The following is a 22,499-nucleotide window of genomic DNA, read 5'->3' as shown; positions in this document are numbered from 1 at the left end:
CAATCTGTCCAGCTTTAGTAAATTGACCATATCTTGGTCTATACAACTCAGAATGACCTAAAATTTTTCCCTGAGTGCAATAAGACATAGAGCTACAATTCTTATGAAGACACTAAAGCCCATAAATTGCCAGAACCAAGTCAAATAGCTTGCACAAGTTGGGGTGCCAAAACTGCCAGAACTAAAAGTGACCTAAAATTGACCAAATTTTGCACTAAAGGTGCAATCTGTCCAGCTTTAGTAAATTAACCATATCTTGGTCTATACAACTCAGAATGACCTGAAATTTTGCTCCTCGTGCAATAAGACATAGAGATACAATTTTGCTTCTTTTACCAGAAGCTAAAAATCAAGAAAAATAAGACTTTAAGCTAGACCAATCTAGCACACAAAAATTGAGAATTTGACATTTACATACAATGATGCTTGAAGTAATTTGGCAATGAATGCCAACTTGTAAAAATAGTAAATTGCACTATACTAGTAGCATATTGAAATACGAATTGTGACATATTGAGACTAGAATCAACTTATGCATGATGTATGAAAAGGTCAATATTTTCATTGATCAGTGAATTGTATAATGATCAGTAAACCCTAAAAATAAATATTTAATCTTGTAATATGCCCTAGTTTGCCTTGTTGACTAGTTTGGATAGGTTGGCATGCCAATAGGATTCTGACAGCTGTTCTATAAATGGCTTTACGTCATATTGTGTTTTATGGCTTATTATGCCATACTATGATTTTAATAGCCTATGGCTCTACAGATTATGTTATTATACTCGGCTTAATGCCTGATTGATTATATGGCTTTTTAGCCACACTGTTTGCACACCGAGAGATACTTTATGACCGATGGTGTGACGGCTCGAGGTACTAGGTACCCAGTGCTAGTATATCCGTTTATCCAGTCTGGTCAGTGTATAGGCTACACGGGCAGTCAATTAAAATATTATTCAATTCAGGCAGTTAAGTTAAGTTAAGTATACGGAAATTTCAAGACAATTAAAGTAAGCATTGAATGAAATGAGTAAAAGAGATTAGCAATAGAAACATATCAAAAAATACAATTTGCAGAACCGTAGAGACTTACAATGCAATACAGTTAGAATAATTGATTCCTGGATATCCGAAATGATAATTTATTTCTTTCTTTACTTGTATATATTATTTCTTGTTATATTATTGCACCACTAAGCAGAAATGCTTAGCGCGATGGAATTGCTTCCTCGTGCAGGTACTGAAGGTAAAATCAGTAGACTGTCGACTGAGATTTTTGGAGTCCAGATCTGTAAAAGTGTCAGAAAAGTTCAAGGTTGTCACCTCCTCAACTATGCATGTAGATAGGGCTCATTTTAAGCATGTTTTCTAATCTGTACATTATAATTGCTGCTATTATTGTAATGTGAATTAGTAATTGTAATTTCATTTGTACATCCAGTATTTGATAAATTTATGTACTTAATTGGTAAATTATATAAGTTAATGAAATATAAGAATTTTGATATTTGAATTGGTTATCTAATCATAATGATTTTGAATGAGATTGAATTTGAGAAATTTTGAGATTGAATCTGAGTTTGAGAAACTGATGAGAATGCCTTGAGATAATCTGAGTTATGGATTTGAGCATATATTGAAATTGTTTTTAGCAGGTTTAGAAGAACTATTAGTCCAAATTACAGCCGGCACTCTGCCGGATTATCATTAAAATTTTTGAATTTTCTAAATTAATCAGATTTTGATAAATAGTAAAAATAGCCTAAACCTCAGATAAAGTTTTTGATCAAGTAAATTAAGAACTATAATGAAATCAGATAAGATTAGGTGCTCTGGCACGCCATGTAGCACACCTTGCTCGACTACACTGTAGACGGGTGAGGCGTGTTACAGTTTCCTCCTCATAGAGTGATAGCTCATTATTCATTATAAGGTTGTCAAAATTTTCCAATGGAGCTACCGCCTCTTCAATTTCCACTCTGTTATCCATTTATAGCTCAAATGGTTGGCTTGAAATATTAGGTTGATAGGTGTCTGGAGGGTATTGATGACTACAACCTTGAAGTGAAGGATCCCAATGCCAATGGTAATCAAAATCTGCCACGTCATTCAACAAGTGAATGGCATCCCCATGGTTTATTTGAAGAACGTGATCACTGGTATCCTAAGCTCCATAATCTACCTAATTCCTTGTCACTTCATGCAGACCATTGTAGAAATCGAGAGTGAGTTCATAATTTGAAAGACTATGATTGACAAATTACTCTATCAATTCATTAAACCTTCTCCAAGCATTATAAAAGGTTCATTGTGTTGCTGAATAAAACTTGTGAAGACTTGTTGATGAAACATCTCAAAGTATTTCATAAGAAAAATAAGTAAAAATAAAATAAAATTAGACAAGAAATAAACTATAAAAGAAATAAGAATGTCTAAAGTAATCAAATCACTAATCGTTCAATATCAAGCACAGGTCCCCGGCAATGGCGCCAAAAACTTATTTGCTGATTTTACAACCACTGCAAGTGCACGGATCATTAATAAGTAAAAAAGTGATGAGTAGAGTATCATTCCCACAAGGACCGTGTTGGGTACCGAACTATAGTGATTTTAATTATCTAGACGATCGAATTATATAGAATTAATAATTAAATCTAAATTAAAAGAAATAAAGTCTAAAACAAATATCTAAGCTAAAATTCTAGTGGATCAAAGCATTTTAGAGCTAGGGGTTCATACTTCAATCAATTATAAAATTAATCTAATTCATTCAATAAATGGGACATTATTACTTTGATGGAAATTAATCCTAAGTTATCTTAAGTCCTCTCTCAAGGCACTCAAGGTGTATTTTAATTAACCTAAACCCTACTTTGGTAGTGATTAAATTAATTAAAACCCTTTAAGATCCTTGATTAATTTTTGAACTCGATAAAGGTCATCAACCTATCTCTAAGTCATATTTTCTAGGTTCAAAATCCTGATTTTCTAATACTAATCTTCACCTTTCAGTTCTTCAATTAGTATCTTAGATCATAGCTAGGTGGGTACCAACACATAGCATGCATTAATAATACAAGAGATTGAATCAAAGAATAAAATTTCCAATGTATTAAATAAAATCAAATCGGATCCATAATTAAATTGAGAGTGCTACATCCCTAACCCTAGAATAAAGAGACTACTCACACATGGTGAATTTTACAATCAAGTTTATAAAAAGATAAAGAGAAGACATGAGAAGAAAATAGAGTGAAAGAACCCAAAAGGAAAATTACAGCCTTGGACTTTTGGAACTTCAGTTGAAAATCCCTTCTAGCAATCTTACAGATCTTGTTTCCCCCTTTTACCTCTCTTGGAGTTGATATGCATCCCTGAATGTAATTTCTTTCTCCCCCTTTCAATTCTTGACTTGTTATATTTATATCTAGTGTAAAAACCCTAATTTTAGAGTTCTCGAAGCGTTAAGAGTCCATTCGGGTCGAGTTGGAAGCAAGAAAAGTCGCATCAGAATTGTTATAAGGAGACTTTACATGGGCCATCTAGTGATACACGCCCCGTGCAACTTTCTGCCTCTTCGTTTCTCAAGTTTTCTTCAGTCCAAAGAGTAGCACAGGGTCTAGGAAGTTACACGGCCTGTGTACTGCTTCTGGCCCTGTATTTTTCGCGTTTTGAACTCTAAATCTCTTCCAAACTCATCTTTGATTCTAGAACCACATAAAACACTTGATAAAATATAAAAATCAATGTATTGAGTTGGATAAACATGTTTTCTAAAATAATAATGAAAACACGTAAAAATAAACACGAAAGGAGGCTAAATGCCAATAAAATGCAATGAATGTTAACCTTAAATGATAATTTGACTTAATCAATCTTTAATGTAAATATGATTACCACTAATTCCAGATCATGAGTTGGGTAGTTCTTTTCACGTGGCCTTAGCTATCTGCAAGTATAAGCAACCACTTTTCCTTCCTGCATCAGAACACACCCAAGCCCATTATGACAAGCATCACTACAGATCACATAGTCTTTCCCAGACTCTAGCCGTGTCAACACTGGAACCTTTGTAACCATAGCTTTCAGCTTCTCAAAACTGGCTTGACACTTGTCATTCCAGTCAAACTTGGCATTCTTATGCAGCAACTTGGTTAGTGGAGTAGCTATAAGGGAAAATCCCTTCACAAATCTCCTGTAATATCCAGCTAACCCCAAGAAGCTTCTAACTTCTTTTGCATTTCTAGGAGGCTTCCAATCAACTATTGCTTTAATCTTCCTTAGATCCACTCTGATCCCATTTGCTGATTGTAACACCCTCACTTTAGCTAGTTCGTGCATTCGACTGTTCCGATGACCAATGTCTAACCGGATAGCCAGAATATCTAGAACTATAATTAGACTAGAGTGAAGAGTCATAAATAATTCAAATAAGTGTAAGAAAAATAAAGAAAAAATTTTAGAAATAAAATACAATGAAGTTATATGAGCCGGTGCCCCGGTGATAGGTGACCCTAACGGGAAGTTGCTGTCTTCACAGCTAGTAACCCTAAACTGAGGGAAACCCAATGAAATAATTTCGGGGATGCCAGAGAAGAGTTACGATGCCCTAGGTAGCATTAGAATGCCAAGAAAAGGTTAGGAGAATTTTTAAGATCGGTACAGACAATTTTAGTCTGTTATGCAAAACAAAGGGCATTTTGGTATCAGAGATGATTTTTTACCAACTTTTCCAATTGAGTAAATAAATTATATGACATAAAATATGATTAAATATTGATGAAAAATTAATTAAAAATGAATAGAAAATGAAAGAAAACAAAATGAAATTAAATTAGATTTATTGCATAGGCATGATGTAGTGATGATGTCATTAAAAATTTTGTAACCAATTATAACTTAACAAGTCCACTTAAATTCATTAAAAAAGAGAAAAATGAGTAAAAAAAACACCATCTTCTTCATTTTGCTCAAGTTGGCCAAAAATCTCCATGGGAGGTTCTTTCCTTCTTTCTTTTATTTTTCTTGAGTTCCACCAAATTACACCATAATACCCCTTCTTGCTTTCATTAAACTTGGTCCTTGCATCTTGGGCAAGCTAGAGAAAGCAAAAAGAAGTGGAAATTTAAAGTTAGGAGAAGCTTGGAAATTCTTCAAAAGAGGTTAGTGCCTAACTCTTGCTTTCTTTCTTCTTTAAAAGTTAAAACTAAGTTGAATGAAGGTGAAATTTCATGAAAAATGATATAAATGATGCATGAATGAAGGGTTGGATTTTTGGCCAGCTTTATGGGAGTTGTAGTTTGATGGTTTTTGATGGATTTGAATGGTTTAGAAATGGTGTTTGATGTATAGAAATCAATTAGAAATTGATTAGGATGCCTAATGTGATATGTGTTGTGTAAATATTGAATTAGAGCTAGGGTTTGATATAAAAATTAGGAATTTAAGGATATGTTGATAAATTGTTGATGTTGAGACCAATTATGGACAAACTGAAGTGCATAGAATTTGAATTGTGGATGGTAGTAGTGTGAGAAGATGGTATTGGGAGTGTTGTTCATATGCAGGAAATTCTAGACCAATGAGTCTAGTGTGTTTAAATGAACATAAGTAGAGCTAGACAGCTCCAATTGGTGTGAGGTTAATTGGAGATGACATTTAAGACCTTAAGCCACATTTTTTATGAAGAAACCTTGCCCAGAAAACAAACTTAGAATATCCTAAAAATTGCCTCAATTCGGGTAACACACAAGTTATCCATAGAAAATGACCAAATGAACAGTGTTTATTCATTTGGCCATAACTCAGTGTAGAAATATCCAAATGACCTGAATCTTATATCAACGGAAAGATTAGACAATTTAGAACAACTTTCATGAAGAACCCAAACTCAAATTCTGAATCTAACCAATTCAAATTGCTAGTCTAACTTAGGACACCAAATCTGGTTGAACCAATTTTGTCCAGAAAATTTGAGTAAGGACCAACCCGGCCAATTATGGTAAATTGACCATAACTTGAGCTAAAAAACTCCAAATGGAGTGATTCAAAAAGGGAATTAAAGATGACACATAAAGGAATAACTTTCATGAAGAGAATTTTATCAAATTTTTACTGTACAAATAACCATTAGAATAGTAACCTTAGTGCTTGAAATCTGAAAATTATAAATAACCAACACTAAGCTTTGAAATGGCATTGGCAATCAATACTAATAAAAATAAAATACAAAATGTGGTACCTTAGTGAACTTAGGCTTAACAAATCTATTAAGAATTAAAAAAGTGAACCTTTGAACGAAAATGGTCAAGTGAATAGTAACCCCAATGATATAAGAAATGGCATAATAAATGAGAAAAACTAGTAGGATGGTTAATATAGATAATGTGATTAATGAAATAATTGTTATAAATTATTATCAATATGAAAGACATAATGAATGAATCATATTAATATATGAATGAGACATTTGTTCTTATTATTACGAAAAGGAATAATACTTTGAGTACAATGGTATATGAGAACCATTGTTGTGAATTGTGATCAACAAAATGATATAATGAATAAATATATGAATTATGATGAAGGTAAAATTTATGTAGAAATGTATTTTAAAAATTTATACTTCTGTTAGGAATAGAATTGAAATGTTATAAATTATAATTGGAATTTTTCATGAACTAATGAAGTCATAAAACACAATATATTTTCATTTAATGATATTATGTGCCCTTGTATTGCCTAGACATGTGTGTCAGATTGGATAGATTGACATGCCAATATGGTATTGTTTTAGCAGTACTACGTAAGGCTTTATGCCTGTATTCATGGCTTTATGCCCGCACTCATGCTTTTATGCCCAATTATATGTTTTAATGGCTTTTTGCCATATTGATTGCATACGTGGTTAACGTACTGAGCTTACACGTCCCATGGTATGATGGCCCGAGACACTGCGGTGTCCAGTGCCAACAACCCGTTATCCAGTTTAGTCAGCCTGTCATAGGTTACTTGGGCAGTGAAATTTATTAAAATGAGTTAAGAATAATAGCAACTAAAAATATTAGCAATTAAATAAAAGAGTAAGAATATTTGAAATAAATTAGATTAGTTATTTAGTAGAAAGAATTGAATTGAATTATAACGATATTAAAATTTAATTATTATGAAATAATCTGTGATAACCTAGAAAGTATTGAATGAAATGATAAAAAAGATTTGCAAAAGAGATATAGGTATATTTCTACTATGAATTTAGGAATAAATTGCTTCTTAAGAGGAATAAATTAGAATGAAAGATAGTTGATGCTAGAAGTATTATATTAAACTAGATTAAATTCCAGAGTACCCAAAGTATAATCTATTTCTTTCTTTATTTGTATATATTATTTTCTTTGTTATATTATTGTACCACTAAGAAGCAATGCTTAGTGTGATGGATTGTTTCCTTCGCGCAGGTACTGAAGGTAAAGCCCAGCCAATATCAAACAGAGATTTTAGAGTTCTGATCTGCAGAAGTGTCTGAAATATTCAAGGTTGTCACCTCCTTAGCAATGCATGTAGATAGGGCCCATATAGATCATATTTTATATTTTGTATAAAATGCTTAGATATTGTATTGTAATGTTGATTATGAACAGCTAATTAATAGGAATATGATGTAAATTAATAAATTAGTTTTTTTCATATGTAATTAATTTATATATCATATAAATTATGAGATTATGTAATTTGAGCATGAATGAGATTGCATGGGTTTGAAGACAGAATTGAAGTATATAGATGATGCATGAAATGATGAGATGATAATGAGAATTATTGATGAGATTTTTATTGTAAAATATATTATTGAAAATTTCAAGTAGGTAAATTGTGAATCACATCAAACGATAATAAAATAGGGGAAACTCTGTTGGTTTCTCCATAGAAAAATAATTGATATTAAAATATAACGCTTTCAAAATTATTAAAGAAATAAAGTAAGATAAGTTAGGGTGCTCCGGCACAGAGTGTGACATGCCTTGCTCGGCTACACTGTAGACGGGTGAGGGGTGTTACATTTAGTGGTATCAGAGCATAGTTTAGTCGTTCCTAAGCATCGATAGATAGAATAAGATTATGGGCATAACATGCATTGCATTCATATGAGTCGAGGTGACACTAATGCAAATCTGTTTTCTCTGGTAAGGTGAAGAAATAAGGAGGTAACAGTTCCTTGACTATTTATGTCAGGTAAATTTTGAGGACGAAATTTTTGTTGGAGGGGACGAATTGTAACACCCTCACTTTAGCTAGTCCATGCATTCGACTGTTTCGATGACCAATGTCTGACCGGACAGCCAGAATATCTGGAACTATAATTAGACTAAAGTGAAGAGTCATAAATAATTCAAATAGGTGTAAGAAAAATTAAGCAAAAATTTTAGAAATAAAATACAATGAAGTTAAATGAGCGGGTACCCCGGTGATGGGTGACGCTAATGGGAAGTTGCTGTCTTCATAGCTAGTAACCCTAAACCCAAGGGAAACCCAGTGAACTAATTTCTGGGATGCCAAAGAAGAGTTACAGTGCCCTAGGTAGCATTAGACTGCCTAGAAAATGTTAGGAGAATTTTTAAGATCCGTACAGATAATTTTAGTCCGTTAAGCAAAACGAAGGGCATTTTGGTCAAATCACCTTCAGAGATGATTTTTAACCAACTTCTCCAATTGAGTAAATAAATTATATGACATAAAATATGAATAAATATTGATGAAAAATTAATTAAAAATGAATAGAAAAGGAAAGAAAACAAAATGGAATTAAATTAGATTTATTAAATAGGCATGATGTAGTGATGATGTCATTAAAAATTTTGCAACCAATTATAACTTAAAAAGTCCACTTAAATTCATTAAAAAAGAGAAAAATGAGTTAAAAAAACACCATCTTCTTCATTTTGCTCAAGTTGGCCGAAAATCTCCATGGGAGGTTTTTTCCTTCTTTCTTTTATTTTGCTTGAGTTCCACCAAATTACACCATAATACCCCTTCTTGCTTTTATTAAACTTGGTCCTTGCATCTCGGGCAAGCTAGAGAAAGCAAAAAAGAAGTGGAAATTTGAAGTTAGGAGAAGCTTGGAAATTCTTCAAAAGAGGTTAGTGCCTAACTCTTGCTTTCTTTCTTCTTTAAAAGTTAAAACTAAGTTGAATGAAGGTGAAATTTCATGAAAAATGATATAAATGATGCATGAATGAAGGGTTGGATTTTTTGCTAGCTTTATGGAAGTGGTAGTTTGATGGTTTTTGATGGATTTGAATGGTTTATAAATGGTTTTTGATGTATAGACATCAATTAGAAACTGATTAGCATGCCTAATGTGATATGTGTTGTGTAAATCTTGAATTGGAGCTAGGGTTTGATATAAAAATTAGGAATTTAATGATTTGTTGATAAATTGTTGATGTTGAGATCAATTATGGACAAATTGAAGTGCATGGAATGTGAATTGTGGATGGTAGTAGTGTGGGAAGGTGGTATTAGGAGTGTTGTTCATATGCAGGGAATTTTGGACCAATGAGTCCAGTGTGTTTAAATGAACATAAGTAGAGCTAGACAGCTCCAATTAGTGTGAGGCCAATTGGATATGTAATTTAAGACCTTAAGCCACATTTTTTTATGAAGAAACCTTGCCCAGAAAATAAACTTAGAATACCCTAAAAATTGCCTCAATCTGGGTAACACACAAGTTATCTCTGGAAAATGACCAAATGAATAGTGTTTGTTCATTTGGCCATAACTCAGTGTAGAAATATCCGAATGACCTGAATCTTATATCAATGGAAATATTAGACAATTTAGAACAACTTTTATGAAGAACCCAACTCAAATTTTGAACCTAACCAATTCAAATTGCTAGTCCAACTTAGGATACCAAATCTAGCAGAACCAAATTTGCCAAGAAAATCTAGGTAGGGACCAATCCGGCCAGTTGGTAAATTGACCATAACTTGAGCTACAAAACTTCAAATGGAGTGATTCAAGAAGGGAATTAAAGAGGACACATAAAGGAATAACTTTCATGAAGAGAATTTTATCAAATTCCTACTGTACAAATGGCCAATGGAACAATAACTTTAGTGCTTAAAATCTGAAAATTGTAAATAACCAACACTAAGCTTTGAAATGGTATTGGCAATCAATACCAATAAAAATAAAATGAAAAATGCGGTACCTTGGTTAACTTAGGCTTAACAAATCTATTATGAATTAAAAATTCAACCTTTGAAGGAAAATGGTCAAGTGAATGTAACCCCAATGATATAGGAAATGGCATAATAAATTAGAAAAACTAGTAGGATAGTTAATATAGATAATGTGATTAATGAAATAAATGTTATAAATTGTGATCAATATGAATGACATAATGAATGAATAAATGAATCATATTAATGTATGAATGAGACATTAGTTCTCATTATTGTAGAAAGGAATAATACTTTGAGTTCAATGATATATGAGAACCATTGTTGTAAATTGTGATCAACAAAAATGATATAATGAATAAATATATGAATTTTGATGAAGGCAAAATTTTTGCAGAAATGTATTTTAAAAATTTATACTTCTGTTAGGAATAGAATTGAAATGTTGTAAATTATAATTAGAATTTGTCATGAAATAATGAAGTCATAAAATACAATATATTAACATTTAATGATATTATGTGCCCTTGTGTTGCCTAGACATGTATGTCAGATTGGATAGATTGGCATGCCAATAGGGTATTGTTTTAGTAGTACTACATAACGCTTTATCCCTGTATTTATGACTTTATGCCCGCACTCATGGTTTTTATGCTCGATTATATGTTTTAATGGCTTTTTGCCATATTGATTGCATACGTGGTTGACGTACTGAGCTTACACGTCCCATGGCATGACGGCCCGAGACACTGCGGTGTCCAGTGCCAATGACCCGTTATCCAATTTAGTCAGCCTGTCATATGTTACTTGGGTAGAGAAATTTATTAAAATGAGTTAAGAATAATAGCAACTGAAAATATTAGAAATTAAATAAAAGAGTAAGAATATTTGAAATAAATTAGATTAGTTATTTAGTTGAAAGAATTGAAATGAATTGTAACGATATTAAAATTTAATTATTATGAAATAATCTGTGATAACCTAGAAAGTATTGAATGAAATGATAAAAAGATTTGCAAAAGAGATATAGGTATATTACTATTGTGAATTTAGGAATAAATTGCTTCTTAAGAGGAATAAATTAGAATGAAAGATAGTTGATACTAGAAGTATTATATTAAACTAGATTAAATTCCAGAGTACTCAAAGTATAATCTATTTCTTTCTTTATTTGTATATATTATTTCTTGCTATATTATTGTAACACTAAGCAGTAATGCTTAACGCGATGGATTGTTTCCTTTGCATAGGTACTGAAGGTAAAGCCCAACGAATATTAAACAAGGATTTTGGAGTTCTGATTTGCAGAAGTGTCTGAAGTATTCAGGGTTATCACCTCCTCAGCAATGCATGTAGATATGCCCATATAGATCATATTTTGTATTTTGTATAAAATACATAGATATTGTATTGTAATGTAGATTATGAACAGGTAATTATTAGGAATATGATGTAAAGTAATAAATTAGTTTTATTCATATGTAATTAATTTATGTATCATATAAATTATGAAATTATGTAATTTGAGCATGAATGAGATTGCACAGGTTTGAAGACAGAATTGAAGTATATAGATGATGCATGAAATGATGAGATTTTTATTGTAAAATATATTATTGAAAATTTCAATCAGGTGAATAGTGAATTACGTCAAACGATAATAAAATAGTGAAAACTCCGTTGGTTTCTCCATAGAAAAATAATTGATATTAAAATACAAGGAGTTCAAAATTATTAAATAAATAAAGTAAGATAAGTTAGAGTGCTCCAGCACCGAGTGTGACATGCCTTGCTCGGCTACACTGTAGATGGGTGAGGGGTGTTACACAGATACAATGTGTCCAAGGAAAGAAATTTCATCTAACCAGAAAATCACACTTGGATAACTTAGCATAGAACTGCTTCTCTCGTAGTGTCTGTAATACCACTCTCAGGTGTTCATCATGCTCTTCCTAGTTCTTAGAATACACCAGAATATCATCTATGAAGACCACTATGAATCGATCTAAGTGGGGATGAAAGATACGATTCATTAGGTCCATGAATGCTACCGGTGCATTTATCAGCCCAAATGGCATCATTAAGAACTCATAGTGTCCATATCGGGTCCTGAAAGTAGTTTTAAGCACATCTGCCTCATTTACCCTCAACTGGTGATAGCTTGATTTGAGATCTATCTTGGAGAATACACCGGTTCCCTTTAGTTGATCAAATCGATCATCTATCCGTGATAAAGGATATTTTTTTTTTCACTATCACCTTATTTAGCTGCCGGTAGTCTATACAAAGCCGGAGTGTACCGTCCTTCTTCTTCATAAATAGCACCGGTGCTCCTCAGGGTGACACACTAAGGCGTATGAAACCCTTATCCAGTAATTCCTGTAACTTAACTTTGAACTCTCTCAGTTCAGTAGGTGCCATCCTATATGGAGCAATGGAAATCAGTGTAGTACCCTGCATAACCTCTATAGCAAACTCCACCTCTCTCTGGTGGCAAACTCGATAACTCTTCTGAAAATATATTTGGAAAATCACATATAGTGGGGATGTCCTATAAACGTGGGCTAGTCTTCTTAGTGTCAACCACATGTGCTAAGAAAGCCTCACAGCCCTTCCTTATCAATCTCCTGGCTGCTGTGGCTGATATGATAGTAGAAAGATAACCCATTCCTTTACCCATAACCATAATCTCATCCCTATCTGCTGTCTGTAATGTAATCCTCTTCAGCCGATAATCTATGATCGCCTGATGACGTGATAACCAATTCATCTCCAGTATCACATCAAACTCATGGAATGGTGATGGCTATCGAATCCACCAAAAATTAAATTAACTGAAATTACCAGTTATGAAATATTTTCTGCAGTAAGTGGTAAATCCAGATCGAACCCTAAAGACTGAATTATCAAATTTCGTGCACTTGTGTAATGAAAAAAGAAATAAAGGTTGGGGGGGGGGGGGTAATTCATAGTCTAAAGAAAAAATCAGAAATCATAAATTAAGAACTAAAATTAAATATGAAACTCTCAAATTAAACAAACTTCAGTCCAAGGTAATTCGCATTCCAATGCATTGATTCGATCATAGACAAAAGAAATATAATTATCTCTTATTGAATACTTAACGTAGATTTACCAAACAGTGAGGCCAACCCTTAACTTCCCTATACTCATCAATTTGAGCCCATCACTCTTGTTGACTCTAATTATTAATTAAATTGGTATTAAGCAATCCTCCTTAAATTAATAACTGCTTTAAGAACAGGAAATAGTTAAGTTAAACAATAATTTATGAAGCATAAATTATTTAATTCACCATATTGTTTCCTTAGGTTATTATCAAAAACTTGGATCATAATCAATAAAACCTAATTGCTACTCACGTTCAATCTTACACAACAATTATGGATTATGAAGATGAACTAGCAATTGATCACATCAAACAATTAACTAATAGGCTTTTTTAGCAAATCATTCAATAGATCAAAGACAATGAATTCAGAAAATAATAGATATTTAAAAAGACATAAATTAAATTAAGAACCTGGTCTCACAAATCACACAAAATAACTCGAATCCCTTGAACTGAATTAAGAACTTAGCCACTCATGGCTTATAAAAGAAAAATAAAATAAAGAAATCTAAAACTATGGATGTGAATAGAGAATGAAGGTCTTGGAGATGTGTTGAAGGTCTGAATGGATGTGTTTCGGCTGCTGCCGAAAGATGCCTTTATAATCAAAAACCTAAACCCAAAGAGAGGAATCAAACTAGGAAAAGTTTTGAAATTCAAAAGATAGATTTTCAGCCTGCACTCATGTCTTTGCAATCAAGGCCATTTTTTAGCCACTTCCCTTTTGATTCTGCCTCTGCCTTCTTCAGGAAAGTTGTAGCCCTATTTCTTATCTTTCCAACGGGTACTCATTTGCCCAAATCCGAGATCTACAGCCCAAGTTATGGTCCAAAAATTGAAACTAGTTCTGACGGACAGTCCAGCCTATAGTGACAAATTCATTGCCATTTTTGACAATTAAAATGGCCTTATCTTACTTCTAGCCCTTCGTAGAAGTTGTAGAGGTGGCTCTTAAGGTTCAATTGGGCTTAGGATTGCTTCATTTGGACCTCTAGAACTCTAGATACAAAATAAATACTAAAATTGATCATAACAATCAAGTTGGGCTTTTGCAATAGATCCATAGCTTATTTTGTCAACCTTGGAGACTGATTTGGGCTTTGGTCTCCTTTTATTATTTGAAGTGTTCTATCTTAGCTTTTCAATGGATTAAAAAGTAATAAATTTAGAGACTCACAACTTTAGAAACACCTGAAAAATACAGCAAAGGTCAAATGCTGAAAATTTATTCATTTAACATAATTATTCCAACAACTATCTAAACATATGCCTAAATGATAAATATACTTAACCAACTGAATTAAACATAAAAACATACTAGAAACACTAAATGTGATGAGAGTAAAATTAGTAAATTATGCACTTATTAAATTCTCTCACACTTATTCCATGCTTGTACTCAAGCATGACTTAAACTCTCAATCAACTCCACTTAGAAGTTCCTTAACTTCACCCTATCACAACATTCTCTAACAAAAGATTAAAAGTTTGAAAGAAGAGGCAAGTAAGATAATAACCATCACAATAAATTCCATCAACACCATCCAATATATCAATAATTTTTCAACATAAAACAAAAGGCTTGAAATTAATTAAGATCACACAATTAAAGTTTTATAAAATTTTAAGTCAATACATACCAAAACACAAGGCTAATTTATCAAAGCACGATAATTATAGCTCTTTGCAAATCTTAGGGGAGATAGAAATGCGCCCCCCCCCCCTTTATATATATATATATATATATATTAAAATTAGTACTTCTCTCTTGTCATGGTTACTTTTTTTTTTCAACCGTCATCTTCAGAAATGTACCTTGCTTATATCCTAGCTAGCTTTTGGCTTGAGAATCGACATGGGGTTTATGAAGACCCCTAGTTACTTTGCTTAACTAAGATAGCGGAACAATTTTCAAGTTCAACATTTTATTTCCCCCAATTTATGCATCTACACATTATAAAGTGCCATGATAGATTAAATAAAGTTCTGAAATAGGCATGACATTAGTTTAAAGCACACATAACTAATCATTTCACCATTAAATCAAGCCTAAATGATTTATGTAGGAAAAAAATTACTCTATGGTATGAAGAAGAGGGAAAATTCATTATTAAATTTATTATTACCTTGCCTAAAATCTCAAAAATTCAACCTAAAATAAAAAAGTCATTTCAAGGACAAAGCACTTCTCTCTGAGAGTTAATATAGAATCATGAATCAAACTTATGAGAACAAATTTTATTTTATTTTATTTTTTATTTTTATTTTTATTTTTTTTAAATAATTAAAAAGATTGCAGCAACAAATTTCTCCTCCCCCACACTTAAAACTTACATTGTCCCCAATGTAAAGCCCAAATGCAAAAGAAAAGAAAAAAAATAATAGAAAATAAAATAAAATAAAGGAAAGAAAACAAATCTAATTGTGGCTAACAAGCCACCCATGGGTTACCTCCCAAGTAGCGCCTTTGTTTAACGTCGTTAGCTCGATATGGCAAATTTCCTTAATCCACTTAATGCTTCTGAAACCCCTCATAAAATGGCTTGAGTTCATGACCGTTGACCTTGAAAACTTTGTTAGTTCCTAAACTTTGAATTTCAACTGCACCATAAGGAAACACATTAGTAACAACAAAGGGTCCAATCCAATGAGAACGTAACTTACCAGGCATCAGCTTCAATATGGAATTATACAATAAAACTTTTTGCCCAATCACAAATAGCTTCCTTATTTTGTCATGGAATGCCTTTGTCTTTTCTTTATAGATCCTAGAATTTTCATAAGCCTTAAGGCGAATTTCTTCTAATTTATGCAGTTGTGAATTTCTTTCCATACCAGTAGTATCCAATTTCAAGTTACAATGTCAAACAGCCTTATATTCTAACTCATCCTCCATGCTTAACTCAAACACATCCTGCACAAATGTATCAACAACATCAATAGAAAAGACAGAATGATCATCAGCAGGATATTTCATAGCATCAAAGATATTAAATTTGACAGTCTCTCCATCAAACTCCATAGTTAAGGTACCCTCATCCACATCAATTTTTATCTTGGCAGTTTTTAGGAAAGGTCTTCCAAACAAAATCAAAGCTGACTTTGACGAAAAAGCACTATCATCCATATCAGAATGTAAAAATCTACAGGAAAAATCAATTCTCTAACCTGCACCAACACATCCCCAACTACTCCCAATGGGTAAGCCTTAGAACGATCAGCTAACTGAATAATGACACTAGTTTCTTTCAAAGGACCCAAATTTAAAGTTTGAAAAACTAAATTTGACATAACATTAATAGATGCTCCTAAATCTGCCATTGCACTTTCAAATCTAGAATCACCTATTTTGCAGGGAATAGAAAATGAACCTGGATCCTTATGCTTAGGAGGTAATTTTCGCTGAATTAATGCTGACACATTTTCCCCCACACTGATCTTCTCATTAGTACTCAACTTGTGCCTTGTAGTGCATAATTCTTTAAGGAATTTAGCATACCTGGGAACTTATTTGATTGCATCAAGTAAAGGTATATTAACCTCTACCTTCCTGAAAGTCTCCAAATTTTCTTTCTCTTGTTCTTCTTTCTTATTTTTAGCCAACCTATATGGGAATGGAGGAAGAGCAGAATTATTAACCTTATTTAGTTTCAGTTCAGTATTTACCTGAACTTTAGGAACTTCAGACTCTTTTGCTTCTTGCTTTTTCTTTTTTATTGGCTCATGTGGAGTATGATTATCAACTTTTTTCCCACTCCACAACATTATAGCACTCACATTTTCTCTGGGCCTCACAACTATTTGTGATGGAAGCTTTCTAGAACCATGAGCTTCAAGTCTGCTCACAGATGAAGCTAATTGACCAATCTGCCTCTCTATGTTTTGAATGCTATTTCTGGTCTCCTAGTGAAACTGTTGTGTATTGTTAGCCAAAGCCTTAACAATTTCATCAAGTGACATACCTTGATTTGAGGGAGGCGGAGGTGGAGGTGGTTGATTCACTTGTGGTCTCTGCTACTGGTATCTGTTTTGGACTGGTTGATTCCCATAACTCAAGTTGGGGTGATCTCGCCATCCAGGATTGTAAGTATTAGAAAAGGGATCATACCTGCGTTGTGGCTATCCATAGTGTCCTACTCCATTAGCATGTTGCATTGATTCATCCTCTTATAACGTAAGACACATGTCAGTAGCATGACCTGAACCCGAAAAAATTCCACATACCTTAATAGTTTGCATATTCCCTACAGCCAATTGCCTCACCAAAGAAGTTAAATCAGAAATATGTTTCTCAAGGTTAGATGTACTTACCTCATTAACCTTCACGGGTGTGTGATCCATTCTTATTCCAAACTGCTGAGAGTTTATTGCCATGGTAGCAATCAGCCTCTTTGCTTCATCTGGTGTTTTGTCAACCATAGCTCCTTCACTGGCAGCATCTATCATACTGCGGTCCATTGGTAGAAGTCTCTTATAGAATACTGAATCAAAAGCTGCTCACTTATTTGATGATGGGGACAACTTGCACACAGTTTCTTAAATCATTCCCAATACTCATACAAACTCTCTCCATTATACTACCAGATGCCACAAATTTCTTTTCTTATGTTGGCAGCACGGGAAGTAGGAAAATACTTCTCCAAAAAATATCTGCTTCATCCCATTCCATGATTTGATGGATTTAGAAGGAAGGTAATACAACCAATCCTTAGCTGTTCCTTCCAATGAGAAAGGAAAGCTCAAAGCTTAATCTGGTCCTCGGAAACTCCTTGAGGTTTCATGCTAGAATACACAACATGAAATTCCTTTAAATGCTTATGTGGATCCTCACCTACAAGACCATGAAATTTAGGCAATAAATGGATTAGTCCAAATTTTAACTCAAAAGCAACATTTAAAGTAGGTTATTGAATACACAAAGGCTGTTGGTTTAGATCAGGAGCAGCCAACTCTTTCAAAGTCCTCGCAGCTATGGTTTCGTTTTCAGAATTTGAATCCAAATCCGAATATGAACTTAACTCCCTTAGAGATTGGACTCCTTCAGATGTACTTGAAATATGCTTAGCCTGCTTAGCCAATTTTCTCAACTATTTAGCTATTTTTTCTACTTCTGGATCAAAGATCAACTCACTAGATTGAGAAGTTCTTGTCATAAATAAAGAGAAATCAAAGTAAAAACAGAAAAATGCCTCAAAACCCTAGAAAATGATGGAATTTGGCCATAAGAAGGTGGGGCCAAAAAATCTTATTGATTTATTGGTTTTAATCAGAACACCGTTTCCTTCAAAACATGTATGGGCTGCCCTCCTATTCCAACCAAAAATCTGTCGATGAATAGTAACACAATTATTTTTTTTCCGAAAACCTAAAAATAGCAACACTTCGCAAACAAAGTTAATAAAAAAAATCCTAACACTAAAAACACAAAATCCAATAAATTTCAGTATCCGGCAACGGCGCCAAAATTCTTAATTGCTGTCGAATCCACCAGAAATTAAATTAACTGAAATTACCAGTTATGAAATATTTTCTACAGTAAGTGGTAAATCCAGGTCGAACCCTAGAGACTAAATTATTAAATTTCATGCACTAGTGTAATGGAAAAAAAAAACAAAGGTTGGGGGGGGGGGGTAATTCACAGTCCAAAGAAGAAATCATAAATCATAAATTAAGAACTAAAATTAAATATGAAACTCTCAAATTAAACAAATTTCAGTCCTGTGACACCCCTCACCTGTCCATAGTGTAGTCGAGCAAGGCATGTCACACTCGATACCGAAGCACCCTAACTTATCTTACTTTATTCTTTTAATAATTTTTTTCTTGTTATATTTTAATATCAATTAGTTTTCTATGGAGAAACCAGTGGAGTTTCCATTGTTTTTATTACCATTTGTCGTATTATACTATTCACCTGCTTAAAAATCTCAACAATATTTTACAATGAAAATATCATTCATACTCATCATAGTCATCTTACATTCAATTCTTGCAATTCACATACTCATTTGTATAAATTCATTCATGCTCATTTTGTATATGAAAATTCTCAAATTTCCATTAATTACATAATTTACAAATTAATTACATAAATTTGAAATTTACGTAATATACAAATAAATTACAATTCTATAATTTACATTTGAACATAATAACTAATTATAATACACACAATACATAATATGACTTTTTGTGTGCCCTATCAACATGCATTGCTGAGGAGGTGACAACCTTATGCACTTCTGACACTTCTGCAGATATAGACTCTAAAAATCCTAGTCAATTATCCACTGAATTTTAACTTCAATACCTGCGCGAAGAAAACAATCCATCGCGCTAAGCATTGCTACTTAGTGGTGCAATAATATAATAAGAAAATAATATATACAAATAAGAAAGACTAAAGTATAATTCTAAAGTATAATTTAGATTCTCGGGTATCAATTAAATTTGGCATGATATTTCTAAAATCAACTATCTTATATTTTATTTTGTTCCTCTTTGCAAGTGCTGAGTTTATACAGTAATAATATTCGATATACAGATTAAGTCTGGGAGTATTGTATTTTCGGTTCCTACAATTCTGAAAATTTCATTTGTACTACTTGATTCAGTTATGTTTCCATTGCTAATCTTTTTTCTCATTTCATTCAATACGAATGTTCTTAAATAATTTCAATAATTTACACTACCTAGGTAACCTATGACAGGCTGACTAAACTGGATAACGGGTCGTTGTCACTGGACACCACGGTACATCGGGCCGTCATACCATGGGATGCGGAACGTCAACTATGTATGCAGTCAGTATGGCTAAATAGCCATGATAACATATAATCGGGCATAAAAGCCATGAGTGCGGGCATAAAGCCATGAGTTTGGGCATAAAGCCATGAATACAGGCATAAAGCCTTACGCAGTACTACTAAAACAATACCCTATTAGCATGCCAATCTATCCAATCTGGCACACGTGTCTAGGCAATACATGGGCACATAGTACCATTAAATATTAATATATTATGTTTTATGACTTCATTATTTCATGACAAATTCCATAATTTATACATTCATTTGATCATTCATATGATCACAATTCTCATCAATTATCCTTATGTCCCATTGTACTCAAAGTATATTTTCTTTCTCCAATAATGAGAATTACTATCTCATTCGTACATTAATATAATTCATTTATATAGTTCACTATTTATTAATCTCACTATCTATTTATCACTTACAATTTCTTATCTAATTTATTACACTAATTTACATGTACTTAGATTCAAGAAAATTTCATTTATATGTACCTAGATTCAAGCAAATTTCATTTGTATTCATAAAAGGAACCTACGTCTCAAATATTATTTGCACATCCTTCATACCTTTAATATTTCATTTATAGTCATTTATAAATCACATTTCAAATTAAATTAACAATATCCCCTAAGTTCTATTTTTTATGAGAATACAAACCTCATCTACACATTTACATAATTTAAACCTTCATTAAATCATTTAAGTGGGGTACCATTGACCCTATTAGCAACTTAAGCTTTTGGTAGTTACTATTCACTTGACCATTTCCCTTCAAAAGTTGACTCTTTAATTCATAATATGTACACATATGTTTGATACATATTTATACCACATTTTGGGTTCTAATTTTGTTGGCATTGATTTCCAATTGCAAATCAAAGCCTTCTAGAATTATTTTGAAAAATTTAGTTTTTGTGTCTTATGTTTATTGTTCCATTGGTCTAAGCTACATTGAGAATTTGGCAAACTTTTCTTCATCACAGTTGTTCCTTTATGTGTCTTCTTTAATTTTCTTTTTGAATCACTCCATTTGGAGTTTTCTAGCTCAAGTTATGGCCATTTTACCATAACTGGCCGGATTGACCAGTACCCAGAATTTCTAGGCAATCCTGGTTCTGCTAGATTTGGTAGCTCAAATTTGGCTAGCAATTTCAATTGGTTAAGTTCAAAATTTGAGTTTGTGTTTCACCTGAAAGTTGTTCTAAATTGTCCAAGCTTTTCACTGATATAAAATTTAGATCAATTGGACATTTCTACAGTGAGATATGACCAAATGAACAGACACACTGTTCATTTGGTCAATTTCCAGGGACAGCATATTAGTCACCCGCATTAGGTTAATTTTTAGGGCATCTTACGTTAGTTTTCTAGGCCAGGTTACTTCACCAAAGTTATGCCATTTTATGTCTAGTTTCATTTCCAATTGGCCTTGAACCAATTGGAGTAACATAGCTCAAGTTAGAACCCTAGGAAAACACTGGACTCAACTCCAGTATTCTGGCATAATAGGGGCAGCATACCACTTTCAATTTCAAGGCCACAATTACTTCCAATTTAGGGTCAAACTCATCCAATGGTCATTAATTAACCATTAGAACTCCAATTAGATATTCAAACACAATATCCCCAATTTTCATACTAACCTTAATTGATCAAATCTCATTCTCATGCAAACTCAAAAAGATTCAACTCCATTCAACTCCAATTCATATGTATATACTAATTGACATTAATATACAAACTTAATTGCAACTAAACCATCAAAACCCTAAACCTCTCTTGGCTGCCACAATTCATACATACTCCTACATAAATGTTTTGTTCAATTTCTTAACAATTTCTCATTCACTTTAAATTCCTAACATGGAATAAAAAGAGAGATGTAAGAGTTAGCACTAACCTTATATTAATCACTCTTCCAAGCTTGTAAAAACTTCTTAATTTCTTCTTTCAATTTCTGCCTAGAGGTGGTTTAGGGTGTAAGGAGGAGTTTTAATGAAACAACCTTTGGAATTTATGATGATTTTTCAAGAGAATTTCTAGTGAGAAGTTTGCATGGAAATGGTGTGAGGTGAGAGAAGGGAGAATCGGCTAAATAAAGGAGATGAGATGCAGATTTTTGTTTCATTTAATCCCATTTTATCTCTTTTTAATAACTTTAAATATGCTTGTTGTGTTGTGATTGGTGGAGGCCTTCTTAATGACATCATAATGATGTCAAAATTCAAGTTTTTCTTCATTTTCTTTTCTTTTCTTTTCTACTCATTTTCAATTAAATTTTTAGCAATATTTATTCATATTTTATGTCATAATAATTATTTATTCAACTGGACAAGTTGGCCAAAAATCATCTCTGAAGAT

At 32.7% G+C, this 22,499-nt stretch overlaps 1 non-coding gene across 1 annotated transcript; it reads left to right on the top strand.

Moving 5' to 3' along the window:
• Nucleotides 1-17,823: 17,823 nt before the first annotated feature.
• On the top strand, nt 17,824-17,930 carry LOC131178124 (small nucleolar RNA R71). The gene has a single exon (XR_009147257.1). It is a non-coding gene; the product is annotated as a small nucleolar RNA R71 (small nucleolar RNA).
• The last annotated feature ends 4,569 nt before the right edge of the window (nt 17,931-22,499 follow it).

The sequence above is a fragment of the Hevea brasiliensis genome, chromosome 2, assembly GCF_030052815.1.
Source record: "Hevea brasiliensis isolate MT/VB/25A 57/8 chromosome 2, ASM3005281v1, whole genome shotgun sequence".
Classification (NCBI taxonomy): domain Eukaryota; kingdom Viridiplantae; phylum Streptophyta; class Magnoliopsida; order Malpighiales; family Euphorbiaceae; genus Hevea; species Hevea brasiliensis.
This window is presented reverse-complemented; position numbering and strand designations above follow the sequence as displayed.